A 19,435-nucleotide genomic window follows, 5' to 3' on the forward strand; every position below is an offset into this window, starting at 1 on the left:
TATTGAGCAAGGCCTGACAGCCATTATGGACCCAGTGCTAAGGCCTGAGATACCCACATGTTAGCATGAGTGACCACTATATAACCCCAGGTACATAACAATAAAGGGGAACTTGCTGGAAGGCTCTGGATATGTACCGTTCCTGGATACAGATCCTAGATACATGTAGCTAGATCTGCTCTGGTGGGCATTAAGGAAATGGCACTTCTACCTTTCAAAAAAAGATGGTTAGTTTTGTTTGGTACAGTAGATATAAAGAGCCACAGTACTGCAGGGGGAAGAGGGGTGAAACTCTCCATGAATGGGATCTGCACAGCTTGCTGTAGATGTCCACCAACTGTCCATCCAATGTTGCATGGAAGTCTAAGATTTACTCTATATCTGTATTTGTCTTCTTATTTCTATTGCATTATTATTAAAGCAGTTATGTTACACCTTTTGCTTCTTTGCCTTTCTTACTGAGATATGGAAAGAACCGTGCACGCCTTACAGTGCAGAACATCTACTAAGGAACAAAATAAAAGTTTTCTTTCAGGAGACCAAATTAAGTTGCCTTTTGCATTTCTTCAAACACTGTTGATGAGCACCTTTTAGCAGTTCATACAATCCAGTTTGCCAGGAGAATGAAATTTAAGGATCGAAATAAGATACACAAGTTTGACCAGAGTGTTTGGAAAAGGGATGAAATTGAGAACAGATTTCTTTAGAAGGAAGGTAAACTAGTGAAGAATAATGGATCTCAAATGGCATAATCTGCAATCTGTGTTTGAGTAAATTTCAGAGCCTACAGACAGAGTATGTCAGTCCTTAAATAAGGTCCACTGAAGCCAAATATAATTCTTTAAGATCAAAGATTAATGAACATGAATAAAGCAGGTCTTTGGCAGAGCAGCCTGCCATTGATAACAGAAAGATACTGAACTTGTCTCACTGCTTCTTTGCAGCTGTGTTGTTGTTTACACCTATATAAATGATAATAGAAATCACAAGTATTTAAAGATACAGTTCAAAGTTCAAGGTGGTAGACAAGTAAACTAGATGAGTCCTGAATTACAAAGAAATTGCAACTTCAGTTGTGACAAACCTGAGGCTTTAGCGCTTAGCAGATTGGAACATTTCTTGGAAAGTTGTAAAGTGAAACAAACTAATGACATAGTCAGTACAATACAATCAATTAATACCATATGTAAGAAAGAGTAATTCTTTATACAATAGTTTAGATTCTCTAAGAGTCATTTATCTTGCTGTAAACTTTTGAGTCCACAGAACTTTGGTGACCTCAGTTGCCATAGAAAAGATGTGTTATTTGAAGCTGTATGTATGAACTTTGTAACATTATAGTATCTACTTGTACCATAAAAGATGTTGTACCTTGTCATGTGAAGAGTATTTTAGACTTCCTTTTCAAATTCAAGCACTTTTTCTAAAACCAATTATCTATGTTCTTCAATTTTGAGCTTAGAACATCCATTAAGAGGGCATAAGGGCCAAAACGATTGACATGAAATGTAAACCTCTTCTTGTAGGATACTGATGCATTTTCATAGGGTTTTTTTAGCTTCTCATTTACTGTCAAGATAATGACTTTTCAAGGCAATAGTGCATATTATTGCAGAAAATACTGTAACTCTTAATTATGTAACATATATTGTATACTGGTGTTTCTTACTATCCTCTAATATTTTTATAATTGCAATTACATGTTTAAAGAGAGAAAGACAAAGAAAATGTAAGAAATTAATCTGAAAAAAAGGACAGATTTATAGCTGTAAAAGCTGCAATATTCAATACACTGTAAACCCTGTGTCTATAGTACACTTCTGCTACCAAAAGGACTATGCTAACAAATGAGGCATCCAATGAAACCTATTGTGAGGCTATTCAAACTATGAATATGATGCTTTCACATCATATGCTTGGACATGCATTGGTCACGTGCCAAGGCACTACCCATCACATAAAGCAAAACATACATGATTTCATCATAATTAAACATATGCACTCACATTCATGGAGCCTTCAGGAAGAAGGATAGGAATGTGTCTGTTTTGGTGGTTTCTTCTTTGTCCATAATTCATAATTTGTTCACCATTCGTTTCAAGTGCTGAACTAGGATATAGAAGAAGTCTAGTCTCAGGTTGGCTGTTACTGTTTGTGTAGCATTCAACAAACACTTAATCTATTTGTATGCTAACTTATTCATCTATAAAACGTGTTCAGCAGTGACCTACACTTATAAGAGAGTTAAAAATATATAGCAAAATTTTTAGGTAATCACAGTCTTCAGGGACTGAATGATGTCATTTCCATCATCACAGAGTTTCAATAGGAATTCTATAAAATTAAAATACAGCTAATACAGCATTACTGTTACCTAACAGTCTTTCAGAAAGTGTGAAAATGGAATCCTGGGTAATCTTAAAGTGGAAGGAAATGCATACAGCATTCCCTCCAACATTACCATTAATATAAAAATAAATAAAATCGTGCTTTCAGAAAAGGATAAAGGAAAAGTCACTTTGATCTATACAATTAAAGTGTTTCTGTGTTTAAACTGGAATGGATATTTTACTTACCACAGGACCACAACAGACAGCTAGAGAGAATATAGTTCCTTTAGTTACTAAGATTTCATCTTATTAAAAGACCATGACAGAAGGTCCCAGAGATCTCTGAGTTATTTTTAAGTGTAGCAACAAAGGCAGTATAAGAGCTGAGAGTGATAGCCTTGCACAAATTTAGAAAATTGCACTACACTCTTTCTTTCACTGAAATAAATATACAGAATGGACTGGTAAATAAAATAAAGAAGTTATTGGATTACTTTATTGGGTTTTTTTTGCTTTGGTTTCCATCTTTGCAGAAAAAAAGAAACATAAAAGAGCAAATCTTCTGAATGACATTCTGAAAATATATAACATTTCAATGGTTTTTACAACTTCTAGTTATTTAAAAAAAGATAAACTCTATGGGATCTTGTTTGTTCCATGAAGTTTAAAACGAGCACTATGGGCAAAGTTCTCTACATTTTTTGTTTCTCATTCATACATGTAAAAAATTAAATTTAATTTCTTCTATTAGGGATTTCATATCTTGAAGGAAGTATTTTAGTGTATCACAATAACATCCTGAAGACATGACAGTTTTTTCCTTGTCAATAAGGAAAAGGTCAGTAAATACTTAATGCTTTAATATACTCATTGTTGCCCTAGTATAGTAGGGTGGGTTTTGTCTCTAGTATACTGTCAAGTGCTCCTTCAATCTTCTTTTACCACAAGATACTTGGAAATTTTCCTTTTGGAAAATATTTTCCAGCAGAATAGAAGTCAGCAGCAGTCACCACCACTATGAAATGCTGACTTATTGTATGCTAGTTTGTTTTTTAAATTGCAAGTACTTTATAAGGTTTCAAAAATATAGCTATTGAATTTAACATAAACCTTAGTAATGTGAAATTTGAAAATTGATAATATTTTTCTTAATCATGATATTAATTTAGTAGTAGTAGTAGTAGTAGTAGTAGTATTACTGAGGCAAAGTATTTGGGGATTTTTTGTTTAGTTTTTTCCCCCAAAATTAACTGTAGTTTCAAACAATATTAACTACAAAAGTACTTTAAAGAGAAAATTTGAGGCAACCATTACTAAAGAGTTTAATTCCTTGATCTTCTTTCTGTAACCTCTATGGTTACATCTTAAGATTCGTGATCAAAAGGCTATCAGTAAAACTGAAGTGGATGATAGGAACCACAAATTCAATATAAGATACGTAAATATATATATATATATATATATTGCAGATGTCAGCAAGCTTTCTAGTCGAGGCAGTTCATTATTCTATTACAGTAGAGCAGCTATGGCATCTTCTGTCAATCTATAGAGGTATCTAGTTAAGATCCCAGATCAGATTCTCTTATGAATTCCATGCCTCAGTATGTCAAGAGTAAATCTTAAGCTATAGCAAATGCCAAAAAGTCCTAAACTAAGATAAAATTTTGAAAAGCACTTGAGTCAGACTTTCTTTGAAATTATTGCACTGGTAGAGGGTTTTCTCACTTCCTCAACATCTTCTGGTTCATTGTTTCCATATGTCTACAGGTGCATTTTTGTCCTTGCTTTGATATTAAATAAAAAATACAATTATTCACACACTTTCAGTTACAGTAACCTAGCATTTGCACAATAGTATACATCATATCCACCTGTTGCAACCTGTAGTTCATGAGGTAGACAGCAGCTCTTTTCCAGGCCTCAACAGAGGCTTTCTGTAGCTGCCTAAAATTCTGGTAAAAGCTGTTTTCAAAGGCTTTACTAAGAATTTGCTTTTCTTATTATGTTGGAATGAAAAAGTAAATTTGAAAGATTATCAGAAATGAGAAATTATTCTGAAAATTATATCCAATAAATCTTCCATTCCACAAGACATTGGCATTTCAACAATTGTTTTGTATTCTAGAAACAGGAATAATGAAAAGTGAAAGTTTTTGGAGTGATTATTAGTATAACTGACTGAAAACAAATTTAAAACAAGAACAAGGACAGTTCTTCAATGACATAATACTGAATTTTTGAAGAACAGGAAATATTTTTTATGAATATGTAAAAACAATGACGAAAACACAAGCAAAAATAAACACATCATGTCAAAAAGATAATGGTATGTCCTTCCTATATTTAAAATGATACATTCATCCCATATCCTATGGATGGAATTGTAAATTATCATTTTCTACAAAGGAGACTGTGGGGTCATATACTAACATTAAACACTTTCAAAAGACTAACCACAGATAATTTTTGGAGGAGACCTAAGGGAGCTGTATGAGAAGCTTTGCAGTTATGCTTGCAGATTGAGATTCCCTCAAAATTTTTGAAGTTCAAAGTAAATGACTTATATACTTTACAAAATCAGCAGAAGGCAAGTTTATTCAGATTGCATAAAGGTCTCCCAAGAAACTTGGTCAATTAAGTTGGCAAGTGAAGAATTGATGATAATTGGTAACAAAGAATGTCTTATTTAAGTAGCCTAATTCAGTCATAACATCCACTAGACGGAGAACAATCTGAAGATCAAAACAAAAAGAAGAGAATATAAATTGAGGGTCAACTGCCTGTTGTAAACAAGATAAAGCTCCTGACTGGTTAGAAGATAAGAGTGCTGCATAGGATTTAGGAACTTCTGATGAATGACTGGTGTGAGTAACAGAGAAAAACAGGAAAAAAAGGTTGTGACCTAATACCATCAAGGAACAATACCAGGATGAAAACCCAATATCAGATCACAAATTCCCTTTATCATGCTCAAAATATTATTTATGGGCATAAAGGAAGCACACCTTATATAGAGAAAATCCCCAATATACATATAATTTATAAGATAAAATCAAATTGTGTAATAGAAGTATAATTTAAATACTAAGAGTCTAATTATTATTTGTCACAGAATCACAGAATAGTTGAGGTTGGAAGGGACTTCTGGAGGGTCATCTGGTCCAACACCCCTTGCTCAATCAAGCAAGGCCACCCTAGAGCTGGTTGCCCAGAACTGTGTCCAGATGGCTTTTGAATATCTCCAAGGATGGAGACTCCACAATCTCCCTGGACAACCTGTTCCAGTGCTCAGTCACCCTCACAGTAAAAAAAGTGTTTCCTGATGTTCAGAAGGATCCTGCTGTGTTTCAGGTTGTGCTTATTGCATCTTGTCCTGTCACACGGCACCACTGAAAAAAGAGCCTGGCTCCATCTTCTTTGCACTGTACCCTCAGGCATTTATACACATTGATAAGATGCTCCCTGACCCTTCTCTTCTCCAGGCTGAACAGTCCCAGCTCTCTCAGCCTTTCCTCACAAGAAAACAGAAAGATCAGTAAAGTAACAAATAATGAGGAGGATAGGTTACTGCTAAGGAGTGATTGAGTTGCCCAACTAGAAAGTTGTTATTCAATGAACTGTATTTTAACACAATCAAGTGAAAGATCTGTCCAAGAAGACAGTGACAACTATCCTATATAAAACAAAGGAAACCTAAAAATTTGATGGTAGCCTCAGGTTATCTCCTCAAGAAAACCTCTGAGTTATGATTACTGTATCTAACGTTATGTCTATAAACTCCTGAATAGATAAAATATATATGATGGGAAGAACTGACAGAAATATTGTACCTTTATATATAGTATTAATGGGAACCACTATTTGTTAACTAGGAATCTTCCATTTTTAATCCATCAGTTTCTACATACAAGCAATGTATTTTCAGTCAAATCTATTTAAAATTGAGTGTAATTCAAAGACTGATTTGCAAATTATATGTTCTAGTTTTTCCAATTACAGCTAAATTTGCAATTGCAAGACTATAATGAAGTGGCCAACAGAAGAGGTTATATTCTTACTAAAAAGAAATCAAAATACATTTTGTAGGAGCAAGTAATCGTGTGGTTTATTTGACACAATGTTTAACTGAGTTGGGTTGTCAAATCGGGTATCAGTTGCCTTTCTAGCCAAAATAACAGTGTTTGAACAATCTGTAACTTGCAGATTTCAAACCAAATACTGTCTAGCAGCAGATGCAGCTGATAAATTTGCCAGCCTGAAATTTGCAACAAGCATGTTCTGGCTGCTTAGAAATCAAACTGTTGTTTGAAGTCAAGGACGAGCCAGCAATAATTCCACTCTCTCTTCTACATTCATCATTCACCTTCACTAAGAACATCAACAAACGGAGGCCTACCTTCAAGGCGTCCTCAGAACTTTGCTCTTCCTTGATCTTGTAGTGATCCTGACTGGAAGACCGCTGTAAGTCGAGGAGTTGATACACGGTACAGTTAACCTGAGCAGGCCCAGGCCTGTGCTGTGCTACACGTGCAGCGTGGCCTTCAGGTCCGTCCTGTGCCGCACAAATCCCTTCGCTGCACGAAAACCTCAGCCAGTTCATTGTAACAGAGGAACCTGCAGAGAGCTCCCGCTTGGTACCAGCGATTATGCCACTTGCACGGCCTTGCCTTTATCTAACTCTGCAGCAAGAAGTCCTCATGAGAACGTCGTTTCTGTTTTGACTGTAGAGGTAAAAAAAGAGTCGTTTCCTTGTAAGAAAATCGTATCATAGCTTGAATGACTGAAAGGGGAGAATCTCTGATATGAACGGGGTCAGCGTGGTGTGCTGCACAAGGAGTCCTGGTCAATGCTACACCGCTCGGGGCTTCCAGCATCTAAAGGGACATAAGACTGTCTGTACTACTGCAGAGTGCTGGCTCTAATAAATAGCATTTTAAATGATACCTTACAAACTCTAAGTGCCTTTTTGCTGGGATCATAAAGAACCAGCACCTCCTGGTGCAAAACAGATCCTAAGCCCTTTTCCTAAGACGTTGTTTAACATAGCTAGTGTTAATGAGGCACAACTACCCCTGCAGTGCAAGTCTGACATTTTGCTGTGAACTTGGATACCCACGGATGTAAAACTAAGTTCATGTAACAGCACAGGTACTAGGTCTTAGCCCACAGGAAACACCAGATAATTAAAGTTTGCTTATACATCTTCCTTTGAGACTTTTCTTTTGTTCCTGCCTGTATGTTGCTCACTTTATTCCTTTTATCTTTTCCTCTGAAGCATCTAATTATTCTTGATTTAATCCTACCTATGTAGGCATCAACCTTATGCCTTTTTCATAAACCTTGTTGCACAGACAGAATACTTGTTTATAATGATGCTCAGGCTGGCTTGATGCCAATTCTGATCCTATTGCTCAGGAGGCAGATTGGGGCCATACAATCCTTTCCATCTGAAAGCAGTGTGCTTGTGAGTATCATGTCCCTTCTGTGAAAATGAGGTGGTATTTATGTGAAATACTGGTTATCAGATGGTTAGGCTGAGGTAGCCCTGGAACCAAGGGCAAGAAGGTGAACAACCTGAAAGCCTACAGTCAGCACAAAGACATCAGAATTGGAGAAGTGAGATGTCAGAAGAAAAGAAATGCAGGGATCTGAACTTTGTATTTGGCTCCTGAGGGGATATCATAGGTTGTTCTCTAGCTAACGCACATCTGTGTAGTGGAATAATAGAATAAATGTGGTGGACATGCATATGGCAAGTGTTAAAAGACACACTGTTGAAGATGCTGTAAGGACAGTAGGACAGATGCTGTCAGACAGAACACTCCTTCTCAGATGTCATGCAGGTGGAAAGAAGACAATAAAGTGCTTGGAGTGTTTTCCTGGGCAAAATGGTATAAAACATATAGTCATCATGATTTAGGCTGTAAACAAAAGAAAAAATCTTGATGACAACCAGTGTAAAGCAAAATGGATAAAGTTTTGGAACTGACAATATATGCATCTCAGCATTTTTTTACATAGCAGACATTACTCTATCGGTGTTAAACTTTTCTGTTTTCTCCCTATGAAGAGCATTTTAGCAAAATAGATTTTGCAGACAGGCATCAAAGACCTGGAAGAACAAGGGAAAATGAGTTATTTAAGTAGATGGAGCCAGATCCTGTGACCTTTTTTTTTTTTTTTTTTTGTGGAATCTGTGATGATCTTAAAGTAAAGGGGCAAGTGTGATTTGGGAGATTAATTTCAAACTCCAGCTCCTGCAGTTTCTTATTCCATTAACAGAATTTATATCACCAGGCCTGAATATAACTTAATTTTTTGTTTCTCTAACATTCATTTTATTTCCTTCATATATGTACTTACCAAGTTTTTTGCTTTTCCAAAGCCACACTGAATTTAGCTGGTTCTAAAAAAAAAAGAATTATAGAAAATAGATACTAGAGTAACACTTTAGGAGTAATGATTTTGGATAACAAATCAGAAGAAACACTGGAATGCGATTTTGTTGAGAAGTCCTGAGTTCCTATAAAACATTTTTTTGTTTATTTTTACACATCATAATGGCATGCTAAACTCATTTCATTTTCACCCTGAGGCTGTCTTCCCCACTAGAGTTCAAACACAAGGCAAGTTCCTTTCAAATGAAAGCAGATTCATGTCTCACAGTTTTGGTTTTTTCAAACAAAGCTTTTAAAGAAGAACAGGCACCTTTAAGAGCCATAATTTTTCTCCCTCTCCAGTTACTTGTGAAATTTACAGCTGCTAGGTTTTCAAGAGCATATCAGTGTCCTTTTGTACCTAAGAAAACCAAAATATAACCAAACAAAACAAAACAGTTCTTGTAGAATTTTAATTAATTATTTCTGTTTTGCTTCCCTTTTACCCTCACAACCCATTGGCTTAGGAATTCCATCTTCACTACGTGCCACATAAGATGTTAAACACATAGGTCACAAAAGAGCCTGAGAGAAGCAGTGCCAAAAAAATAAAGAATCTATTTTGAGTTTGGGGAATAGTGATTTTGTCATATCTGTATTCCTCACCTCCAGACCAGCACATCGTTTTCCTCCACTGTATGTTTCCACAGCTAATCAGGCAATCTGTTTGTACATTTTTCCTCAAGCTTTCTTTCTTTTCAAGCCAACATGAAAACAACCACAATGCTGTGAAGAGGGAATAAATGTTCATAAGATGAATTTCAAAGTTGCTGAGTTCTGAATTTTATTTCTTTAATATACAGTCTAGTACAGAATTTTAAAAATTTTCCCCTAGACTGTATTACTTGCTTACACAATAATAATTGTCTTTCATGTGTATTTGCACAATTGTTCTCAATGTGGGTTAGAAAACTGTGAAACTAATGTGGCTAGTAAAGCCCCAAGTATCTAATTTTTATTAGTATTACTTGTTGTTAAATTCCTTTAAGTCTGTCCGTATGACTAGTGTTAGCATTTCTCAACATCCAACGTTATGTACAAGACTGAAGGACCAGCAGCGTATTTTCCTTTTTTCCCTTTCATTTCACATACTCACTTACTAGTGTTGAGCCCAACAGTCCATACGTTACCTTCTACCTGAGCTCCAGGAGATACTGGTAGCCATTATTATGACTTTTACTCAGACTGGTAATCTTGGTTTATGTACTGGGTGCAGGTGCCCGGGCGCCGGCAGCAGGGCCTGCCGGGACAGCCTCTGAGGAGCGGCCGGGGCTGCCCCGTGCCGGACACAGCCGGTTCCAGCCGGTTCTAGCCCGCCCACCCCAGGGCACGGCTCAGCCCCACAGCCAAGGTGGCTGTGCCTCTGAGAAAACGAGTTTAAGAAAGGGAAAAAACGTCAGACAGTCAGAGGAGGAGGGGACAAGGAAGGTGCAAAACAGCAGGAGAAGCACCAAGGTCAGAAGAGGAGGAGGAGGAGCTGCTCCATGGTGGAGCAGATATCCACACTGCAGCCCATGGAGAACCCCACGCCTGAGCAGATGGATATTCCTGAAGGAACTGTGGCCTGCATAGAGCCCGTGCTGGAGAAGAGGATAAGCGTGAAAGGAAAAGAGAAAAAATGCTACGTACTACTCTCCCCCCCCCCCCCATACACAGTCACAAGCCCTGGGTCTCATGGGAGACTGTGAACACTGCAGCATTTCCTGGAAAGAAATATAAGCAAACCTGGAGGGTTCTGAAGAATGCCAAAGACAATTGTTTGACACTGATGATTAACAAGTTGATTAAATGAGAACTTTGCCACTCTTGAATAAGAAAAAAAATGTTGGAGATATTAAGGTTGATAACAGACTTGACTGCAGCAACCAAAAGATGGTGGTGTTTTAGCTACTGACAGCATTGCCTCAAGCTCTTGAAAGACTGATTAACAAATAAGAAGGTGGTGATAGCTTAAAGAAAAAAACTAAAACATGAGCAGTGTGGTATGCTTGCTATTCAAGGACTGTTTAGATTATGTGTAATCAAGGTAAAGCTTATCTAGTTTAAGATCCTGCTTACAACAGAGGATGCTTAAGGAGTGTTTGGATAATAGTCAACGCACCAGATAACAGACTTTTCAGAGTCACAGACTTGACATACAGCATTGAGAAAGGAGGCGTTGGCAGAGAAACAAAGACCCTGGTGTCCTCAGATGATGCGTGACCATAAAGGGACAAAAGGAGTAGGGATATTCTTCCCCAAACGACCACAAGAGGCCCCACACACAGGTGTAGAAGACTCTGGGATGATTGCTCAAGAGAACAACCCATCATGCTTGCTCAACATAATGGATATGCAATAGTTAGGCGGAACATATGTATTAGATAGGCGTGGTGCTTTAACTGTAGTGTATAGGTATGGACTGAAAAACCTCAGTAGTGCTCGATTTGTGGAAATCTTCCACCTTGCACCCTGCACAGAATAAAGCAATGTCTCCTCTCTAAACATACTTTGTGTGTTTCAGGAGTTACTTTCTGATCAGGTAACAACAGAAGTCAGCTAAACGAAAAACAGAATTGCAAACTTGGGCTTGAAGAATACAGGTTTCATTTTGTCCATGAACCTGGTTGGCATTTCTTATGAGGAGCTGCCCTGAAGAGCAAAGAGGTCAAGGAAAGATCCTGGACAACTTGCTTCAGGCACAAGAATGGTCCATACCACTGGACAGAAGGTCAAGCTGGTGCAGCAGGACTCCAGGTTGGCTGAATAAAGAAAAACTGACTGAGCTCAAATGCAAAAAATGATGTGTGCAGGAGGTGTAAGTGAGGACAGGATATGCAGAAGGAATACTGAAACATCACCTAAGTATGCAGGGATGGAAATAGGGAAAGCAAAATTCAAATGGAGTTCAAAGTAACAAGGGAAGCATCAAGAGCTCTTTCTGCTATATCAGCAACAAAAAGAGAACTAAGAAAAACTGTGGCCTGCTATGAAGTAATCAGATTCAGTTGAAAGAACAATTTCGAAGTCCTTTGTGATTGTTAGATCTGCACTTAAACATTTGGAAAAATAAACAAAAAGATAATATTTTATAAATTCAAATATTCAGAATTTCTGAGGAGTCTGAGGATACATTAATAGATTATGATATGACTTAGAGAATTGGAAATAGTATTCAGAGGCTGATTTATGTTTTAAATTTGCTGATATACTTCCTTGTCTGCAAGTCTGTTAATTTGTACTTCTGCTACCTGTAAATATTGATCTAAGATAGAAATCCCACAGCTATTAGTCAGATCACCATAGAATCATAGAATGGTTTGGGTTGGAAGGGACCTTAAAGATCACCTAGTTCCAACCCCTCTGCCTCGTCCAGCTTGGCCTTCAACACTTCCAGGGATGGGGCATCCACAACTTCTCCGGGCAACCTGTTACAGTGTCTCACCACCCTCACAGTGAAGGACTTCTTCCTTACATGTAATCTAAACCCATCCTCCTTCAGTTTAAAGGCATTACCCCTTGTGACATCACTACATGCCCCTGTAGAAAGTTCCTCTCCAGCTTTCTTGTAGGCTCCCTTTAGGTACTGGAATGCTACTATAAGGTCTCCCTGGAGCCTTCTCTTCTCCAGGCTGAACAAGCCCAACTCTCAGCCTGTCTTCATAGGAGAGGTGTTCCAGCCCCCTCTGATCATCTTTTTGGCCCTCCACTGGACTTGCTCCAACAGGTCTATGTCCTTCTTATGTTGGGGGCCCCAGAGCTGAATGCAGTACTCCTGGTGGGGTCTCACAAGAGTGGAGTAGAGGGGGAGAATCACCTCCCTCAATCTGCTGGTCATGCTTCTTTTGATGCAGCCCAGGATATGGTTGGCTTTCGGGGCTGTAAACACACATTGCTGAGTTATTTTGAGCTTCTCGTCAGCCAGCGCCCTAAATCCTTCTCAGGGCTGCTCTCAATCCACTCATTGCCCAGCCTGTGTTTGTGCTTGGGATTGCCTTGACCCATGAGCGGGACCTTGCACTTGGCCTTCTACAACTTCATGAAGTTCTCATGGGCCCACCTCTCAAGCCTGTTAGGGTCCCTTGGGATGGCATCCCTTCACTCCAGTGTGTCGACTGTACCACAGAGCTTCATGTCATCAGCAAACTTGCTCAGGGTGCACTCAGTCCAGCTGTCCATGTCATCCACAAAGATGTTAAACAGCGTTGGTCCCAATACGGACCTCTGAGGAATGCCACTCATCACTGATCACCACTTGGACACTGAGCTGCCGACTACAACTCATTGAGAGTGTCCATCCATCCAATTCCTTATCCACTGAGTGGTCCATCCCTCAAATCCATGTCCCCAGTTTAGAGACAAGGATGTCGTGTGGGACAGCATCAAATGCTTTGGACAAGTCCAAGTGATGTACTTAGAGAAATTAGGTACTTAAGCCACCTTAAAAAGGCCACAAAGGTCTTGTGAAACAAGATACCCTTTGTATAACCAATGCATGCCTTGCTAACAACTGTGCCCCTGAAGAAGAACTAAAAGACTGATAAGAAGGGAACATCCTACCCCAGGAGGCCCCAGAAAGTTGAATAATTGCTAATAGGCATGAAATCAGCAAAAATCTTTGATAACTGGAGGAAAGGTAAAGGTGGCAGGGGGATATCACAAGCACCGACTCAATTCCAGACCAAAAATACTTATCCCCCACTCTCCTTGAGCATGCACTGTAGAATGAAAGAACACTGTACCTTTAATTCGAAGCAGGGAAACTTTAGGCCAATAGAAACTGTGCTAGCTAAGTGACTACCAGTAATAGTTTTGGGGAAGAACTTTGGAAATCGAATATGTATAACTGAACTGTATAAATTGCTTGCCCGTTAAGGCATGAGAGGTGCTAGCTTTGTAGATTACTGCCTAGCCCCCATCTTTGCGCAAACATGGATTGGAATAAAATACCTCTGCTCTGTGTGTATATTGGTGTTTCACACACTGGGTACACGACCCCACTTTTGGGACAACACAGGTAGATGACATCAGTTGCTCCTTCATTCTTCACCAACACTATACCTCGTCATAGAAGGCCATCACATTTGTCAGGTGCAATTCACCCATAATGAAGCCATGTAGGCTGTCAGCAATCACCTCCTTATTTTCCACGTGCCTCAGCATAGTTTCCAGGAGGATCTGCTTCAAGATCTTGCCAGGCACAGATTGAATGATTTAAAAAACATAATTAAATTAAAAAATCTGTCGATTCAGTTATTTTGAGAATTTTATTTTGATCATAAACCCTGAGATAAATTTTAAAGTTCCATTTCCTACACCTTCACAAAACTAGGTCTTTTACTATCAAATTTTGTTTCTTTAGTCTCTGACGTTTAAAGTATTTTCCAAGAAGTGTCACTATCCTTACAAAAATACCCTTAGAGCCAACAATCATCATAATAATGGATGCAAATTCGATCAGTCTTTCATGAATTATTTCTCAAATAATGCATACTCTTTCCAAAAAGTTACTTCAGTATTTCAGTCCCACGCTTTATATTGTGAATTCATTTGCAGTTCATTCAAGTTCCATTCATTTGCTGTGCTCATGAACAAGGTCTATGCCCTATGCTGTATGCTTTTTCTTGGCTTGTTCACTCTTTCTCTCATTTTGGCTGCCTGCAATGCATCTGGTTTTTTAGGCTTGTTCTGACACTCAACTTTATCCAGCAGCAAGAATACTGTCTCCAGAGGTAGATTCTCTGTCTCTTTCACAGAGTTGCTTATTATTTGAAATTTAACAATCAAGAATATCTTCCAAGAATACAATGTACTATTTCCCTTTATCCCATAATTCATCTTGGGAATCTTGATTTTGGGGATTTTCTCATACTACTGCCCATATAGACTTGAGAGGTCTTCACCAGGAAAGTTTTTATCTTGAAACTGTTAGGTGCTGTTTTGTTGCCTTCTAAAGTGTGTTTCTACATCCTATAATAATAGCTGTGACCTAAGTGTTGCCAAAGGATGTTTAAGACTCCATTCCTTATACTGTATTTTCCCCCTTCAGGGTATCTTCTGATATGCACTTCTTCTTTTCTTTGCCATTTCTTCTCTCTTTTTACTGATGGGAGGCTGTTTCACAAATAATCTAATAAAACGAAAATAGGTAGCTACAGCTGGGTAAGTATAAACAAGCAATTTTGTACTACTATAAAGTTCTTTTACTGGTGAAAAACAATAAATGGATCTAAAAGAAGGCAATCTTTCCTACTCAGAGGACAAGTGTTATAGCCAGATGAAAAAGGCAGTCACTAAAAGGACAGAAAGTAGGCTGAAAGAAGTTTAAAGCATGAATTATAGTAAAATTGCATACTTAGTCTCCAATATTATTGGCTTTTTAATGACACAGCTGCCCTAATGAACTAATAAAGAGTTAATACATACACTCTGCAAAATGCTTGGGAGCCTCTTCCAGTGCCTTGTCTCACAATCTAGAGTATTCCACCAACATTCAGAGAGAGCTACAAGGTTCGTGGAATTAAATAGTGAGAATGTGGCCCAAACCGTTTTATAATCCAATCTGTTGAACTGAAATAGAATAATAAAATACCTGAACACTTTGGTAGGGGCAGGGAACCCTTCTTCTAAAATAAATCTTGCAAGTTTTTGAAGTTTGAACTTCACTTCTTTTTCAGCACTGTTGCAATAGAACATATGTATAAATATTTATATATGTGTATACACACACACACACATATATGTAAGTTAGGGAATCAGAGATCATCATGATGGGACAGTTTAGAATACTGTATAAATAGGGCCGGTTTTAACTCTTCTTACAGTCCTGAGTAATTGCCTTCAGCATGATGTCTCTGTCCACCTTCAGTATCAAACCACAACCTTACAAACGTCTTGAACCCATATGCAGAACCTCTTCATTTTTGCTGTTGCTCAGGTTTTTCCTCTTGCCTACACAGAGATCCTACAGGAAAAATAACAGCCTTTCTCTCTTTTTTTTTTAAATCCTTCTCCTTACAGTCCAGCTCTGCAGCTCATTTGCTATAGCTAGATAATGGGTATTCCCTGGGAAGAAAGTAAGAATACATAATACAGACGGAATTGCCCTGAACCATCTCTCCATTTAATCCTGGACCAGTACTGTAGGAGGGAATGTAGGAGAAAAAATTGTAGGAGGAAGAACTTCTCTTCTGCTAGTACCTTGAGGTGTCACTCTCAATCAAGTTTCAGTTCCTTGGTGACTTGTACTCCCTTTTTATCTTTCAAAGTAACATTTTGTTTTTCTGTCATGGGTGACACAGGGTAGTTGACAACCTATAGTGGATTTTGAACACTTTTTATTTAACAACCAATAAGATTAAAGCTTTTAACCTAATTGATTTTTTTACACAGTCACTCACTCCCCCATGGTCACCTTCACCCAGTCTCAAATTCCCTTGTGATCAGGGATGTTGCTGGTCTGTGAAAGCTGGGCAGAAAATCATGTTTGTTTTGTGCTCTGTAGCTGCTCACAGTTACAAGTCTTGGGTATATCTGTCCTGGTCTTTAGTGATCCCCATGCATCTGTAGCTACATTTCCAAGGATCTTTGTCTTAATTCAGTAGTTGTCTTTTTCCAGACTAGACCTCATTTTTCTATTTAAAGAGTCTATAAGCAGATGAATAATGTGGAGTTGGTTTCCCCATTGGTTGTCTAGGTCCCTCTCCAAATAGGTTGTTCCACCCCAGGCATAGTGTATGATTATCTTCCTAAAAGGTTGTTCCTCCCAGCTCAGTTCATCTTACTGGAAGCAGCACCCCATGCAAAGGTGAAGTTCCAGACATCTGCCATCTGTACTGTTTCTAAAACTCTCTTTTGGATTGGATCTGTCCTCATAGTATATACGGAGACAGTTATCATCTCCTCACAGTGCAGTATGAAACTACCCTGAAAAAATTAGGACTCCACCATGTCAGCTGAATTCTTATACTTACTTGCAGTATAGCTTATTTCTCTGTTTTTACAGAAGATACCTGGGAAAGCTGGCTTCAACTTCTTTTGTCTCACAAGTCTTCAGTCCTGCTCCAGCAGTCTCTGAAGCTCATGCCTCACAACTAAGACTGGTTCTGTTTTGGTTTACTGCTGGGAGTTTTCACCATTCTAACTTGTCCTTCCTAGACAATCTTCATAGCTTATACTTCTTTTACGCATCAATGAACAGAAAATGTTTGTTAATGTTAAGACTTCCTATAGCATTGAATTTCTACTAAGTGGACCAAAAGCAAATACGTAATTTAAGTGATTCTACCTAGAGGCCGCAGAACACGCATCCAGTGAGGACACTTTTCATCTCACCCAAAACTATACAGGGGTCAAGCATGAGAGAGTCTTTGATTTATGTAGCGTTCGCCACATATCAAGGTGCCACGATTAGATCACTGATCAACCCCCAGACCAGGGAAAGAGACAGATAACACACACAGTGTGAGCGCCAACTTCCGCCTTTTATTGCGCAGTTAATTCCTTTTATACTAACAAGGGGAGACAGGATTACAGGTACATCATAAGGCTGCGACTAACCCTCTAACTTTCCATGACATCGCGAGATCTTCCGAATGCCGAACCCTACAGATTTAGACACACTAGAAGTTTTAGTTTATGTTAGCAAATCTGTCATATTCTCATATGCTTCATAGCTTACCTTAAACAATTTCTGAAAGGAAGTTTATTACAGAGTTTCCAAATTTCCATGGTGTCGTGGTTTTAGCCCAGCCGGTAACAAAGAACCACGCGGCCGCTCGCTCACTCCTCCCACCCCCCTCCGGTGGGATGGGGGGAAGACGGAGGAGAGAAAAGAAAAAAAAAACCTGGAACCTCGAGGGTTGAGATAAAGGCAGTTTACTGGGACAACACAAAGGAATTACAACAACAACAACGGTACTAATGAACGAGTATACAAAAAGAGTGATGCACAGTGCAACTGCTCACCACCCGGGACCCGACGCTCCGCCACTTCCCCCACCGAAAGAAAGATCCACCCCCCCGGCCCGCTCCCTATATATAAACTGAGCATGATGTCACATGGTATGGAATAGCTCCTTGGCTAGTTCAGGTCAGCTGCCCCGGCTATGCCCCCCACCTCCCAGGTTCCTGTAAAAATTAACTCTATCCCAGCTGAACCCAGGACATTATCCACCCCTTATTCTATACCATCTACATCATGCCCAGATCTTACATTTTCCAATCAACCACTACCACTTTCCTTGTCTTATATATATATCTAAGTATATGAACTTGTTCTTCTCCCCCCTGCACACACACACACACACACACAAATGGTATTCCTTTAGCCTATGGGCTATTCCTCTAATGTGTCCATCGATTTATTTAGTCCATGACTTTGGGACTCCATCTGTTGTAACAGTTCTTCAGGATAAGAGAGATGGTGTGAGATGTTGGGTTGTTGCATGCTGCCTCTGGAACTTGTGGCTAGTACATTTGGTGCAACTCACGCCCTTGGTCTGCAGGTCGAAGATGTTGATCTTGAGGAAATTGCTGGGTGCCAGTTCAAGTTCTATTGCTGTTGTACTTGGCTCAGTTTTAAAGTCCATGCTGCAGTCATTTGGGTAATTCTTACAGTAATACCCTTGATATGGCATATAGACATTATAGTTACAATGACATGCATTGGCAGGTTATTTAGCAGTTAAATATTATACAGCCCAATTCACTGGCTATTCTCTCCCAAAATCAAATCTCCCTGAGGTACACATCGAACTTCTCCATCCTTCTGCATCACCCACCAGGTGTACCCAGGTCCCTGAGCAAAAACAACTCCTTGAATGGGTTTGCCTCTGCTTGAGGGAGAACTAACCCAGACTGTCTTTCCTAACATACTCCTCATGCGCACTACAGGGACTTTATCCCCTTCTATAGTATGTGGAAGTCTTGGTTGGGCGGGGCCAGCCCGATTGGCGGATCCTCTAGTATTAACTAACCAGGTGGCTTTTGTTAAATGTGTATCCCAATGTTTGAAAGTTCCACCCCCCATCGCTTTCAATGTAGTTTTCAGCAGTCCATTGTATCGTTCAATTTTTCCGGAGGCCGGTGCGTGATAAGGGATGTGATATACCCACTCAATGCCATGTTCTTTGGCCCAGGTGTCTACGAGGTTTTTTCGGAAATGAGTCCTGTTGTCCGACTCAATTCTTTCTGGGGTGCCGTGTTGCCATAAAATTTTCTCTTCAAGGCCCAGGATAGTGTTCTGGGCAGTGGCATGGGACACAGGGTATGTTTCCAGCCACCCAGTGGTTGCTTCCACCTTTGTAAGCACATGGCACTTGCCTTGGCGTGTTCGTGGGAGTGTGATATAGTCAATCTGCCAGGCCTCCCACTGTTTATATTTCAGCCATCGCCCCCCATGCGACAGGAGTTTTTGTCGCTTGGCTTGCTTAATTGCAGCACATGTTTCACATTCGTGGATGACCTGTGCAATAGTGTCCATGGTCAAGTCCACCCCTCGATCTCGAGCCCATCTACATGTTGCATCTCTCCCCTGATGGCCTGAGGTATCGTGGGCCCACTGAGCCATAAATAGCTCACCCCTACATTGCCAGTCCAGGTCCACCTGAGACACTTCAATCTTGGCGGCTTGATCTGCCTGCTGATTGTTTTGATGTTCTTCAGTGGCGCGACTCTTGGGTACATGAG

The sequence above is a fragment of the Buteo buteo genome, chromosome 14 (genome assembly GCF_964188355.1).
Source record: "Buteo buteo chromosome 14, bButBut1.hap1.1, whole genome shotgun sequence".
Taxonomy (NCBI): Eukaryota; Metazoa; Chordata; class Aves; order Accipitriformes; family Accipitridae; genus Buteo; species Buteo buteo.